This window comes from Apis dorsata, unplaced genomic scaffold (genome assembly GCF_000469605.1).
Source record: "Apis dorsata unplaced genomic scaffold, Apis dorsata 1.3 scaffold_68, whole genome shotgun sequence".
NCBI classification, from domain to species: domain Eukaryota; kingdom Metazoa; phylum Arthropoda; class Insecta; order Hymenoptera; family Apidae; genus Apis; species Apis dorsata.
In genome coordinates this window covers 1,578,505-1,581,136 of record NW_006263366.1, presented here as the reverse complement: position 1 = coordinate 1,581,136, position 2,632 = coordinate 1,578,505, and the positions used below count along the sequence as shown (strand labels likewise).

Genomic DNA, 2,632 nt, shown 5'->3' with positions numbered 1-2,632 from the left:
TTGCACGCGGTGCGTGTTCGAGCCGCGCGTTTCCTAGGGAAGGGAGGGCGAGGGAAACGTTCGGTTTCGGGGGTAAGAAAGAAGGCCTGCGAAGGAGGAGGGATGGACGTCTCTTTGAAGGAGTAACCACAAATCCTAGTATAATACTAATAGGCCCATAATAGAGTCAATAGGGCTTAGCCGCGCGACGACAATGAGATCCTGTCAAAATACAGTCGGGTAACACGAGACCTAGGAAGTGGATTTTTCTCAATGGAGGCCCCTGTCTTGTCACCGGTGGCGCGGGCCGTGGCGCGCATTGTCGTTTTCGAAAAATCCGAAACCTTCCAGCAGCGCGCGCGATTGGGGTTTAAGTTTCACCGGTGAGCACGGGATTCCGTGAAAGAAGGAACGAACGCAGGAAAACCGGGATAATACCGGAATATAATGGCCGGTGACACGCGTTCCTTCCATACTTTCAAGTGAACAATCATCTCTCTATCGCGATCCTTGCTTCCCTTAAACGTATCCCCGTTCGATTTTCAACCATCGTCCTCCTTGTACCTATAATCTCTCGTCGTATATTTATAAAATTACGAAACCGTTTCTCGAAATAACCGATATAAGCGAATTCGCTGGAAGTATCAACGAATCCGTGCTCCACATTCGCCATGGTCTCTCTCTCTCTCTCTCTCTCTTTCCTCGACTTCTAAGGCTTGTTAAGTGTTCCGACGTTGGAGCATACTTTTCTGGGTTAATTTATCAAACAAACGCGCAAACTCGGCACAAGCTCGGCATCCCCATTTTAAGACGGCGGCTCGTTAAAGTCGTTTGAGGGTGGAGTTCCGCCGCCCCCGGTGGCCGCCAGCCACCACGTAACTACCACGGCTGCAACGTCGGTGTCGAGGCGGCAGCCACCACCGTTACCACCGTTACACCCGCTCTCAAACCCGTGTTCCTGAAACGCGAACTTTCCCTTCCTGTCCCTCCCTCCCCTCCCTCGCTCTCTTTATCGCTCCGTCGACCGGAGGCAACCAGCCCTAACCTTCTTAGGAACGCGGGAATCTTTTTCAACCCCTGTTTTTCACGAGCCGTCCGCGCCAACGACGTGGGAACGACGACTTTATTAGAAAATGGCCGTGGCGAGAATACCGTCTTAATACGGTTGCGAACTTGTTTTTTCCGCGGTGAAAAGGATACGGTTTGCCGCGTATCTACGTTCGCGCGACCTTTTGGAAAATGGAAAAGCGCGGCCGTGGTACGCGTGGTACGACAAAGTGAATCAGAATCTCGGCGCGCGATTTAACGGGCGGATTTTGTTCTCCCGTCGCGCCCGTTGGGCAATTAAATCCGCGGCTACACTAACGAGTGAAATCTCACGAGAGAGCGACGAACGAGCCACGCACCAACCAACGCGAACGCCTGCGCCTGCCAAGGATCGCGCGCTTTTCAAAATTGCCTTTAATTACGAATATAACTGTTGTGGTCTCGAGCCACCCGTCGTCGGGATACTTGTCACTCGTTAAACGGCAAATTATGAAAATGCAATAATTAAGATCGCACGCGTTTTCTACGATATTATACGGCGCTCTACCACCACCGCCATCGGTCCAGTCTGTCTTTCATCGTCGACCACGATCAAACTTCTAACCTAACTAGCGATGGAACGCGAAAATTCGACTTAAAATTAGAGCTAAACTCATCTGATATTAATAACAAGGTAACCTGGATCGTGTCTGATCCCATGTGAAATAGATCGTTGTGTTTCTTTTTTTTTTTTTTTTTTTTTTTACAACGAGATTTTAATTAATTAAATTACAGTTAATTCTGATCGAATCATTAAGGGTAACGCATTCGAGTCGACTGATATATACGTATGTACGTGTGTGTGGGTGTGTATCTCCCTCTCTCCGGATCCCAAAGGCCATTGAGATCGGATGAAAAATGTCTTACTAGGCGCTAATGAAATAATTGTCGGGTTAATTTCGCGATGTCGTTAATCAGGGTCGAGCGTCGAGGCAGCGGAGTACGCCACCCTTTCGAACTGCGTTCTACGGAATTCTGGTTAATTTTTAAATGAAATTTCATTTCGCGAATACTTAGCCGCAATACGTCCGCGTTATCTTTTATTTTTTCTCTCTTTCTTTCTCTCTCTCTCTCTCTCTTTCTCTCTCAGTTTTAGAATCTTTCGTACATATACTCTACTACTAATGGATTATAATTATACGATGAATATTTTTCCACGATAATTTGTGTAACCTGAAATATATTATTCACCAACTAAATTTCTCGTCTCGGGTAAATTTTGAATTCATAATTCTCTCTATAGGGCAATTTCAATAGACCGTATTTTTACGAGATATGAAATCATATTATTGCGGCTGTATTCTTACAGCTGATATGGAAAAATCAAAAGATTTATCCGTATTCGTATCTTTTGTATAAATCATTATTAACATTCAAATTTGACATAGTTGGTGGCGTTAGCATCGCCTGTATGGACCAAACGATCCATCGATGGATAGTCCACTTATCTTGATTCGCATAGTGGAGATTTATCACCTATTGTACCAGTATGGCCTTCATTATTGTAAACTAGAATTATAGCTACTCGTTACGTAACGTAACGTTAATTTAAAAAGCGCGCCATCTC

At 45.6% G+C, this 2,632-nt stretch overlaps 1 protein-coding gene across 4 annotated transcripts in view; it reads left to right on the top strand.

The window, feature by feature from the left end:
* Positions 1-2,632, top strand: part of LOC102679145 (visual system homeobox 2-like) — a 72,486-nt gene that overhangs the window by 28,671 nt on the left and 41,183 nt on the right. The gene's annotated exons all lie outside the window — the stretch shown is intronic.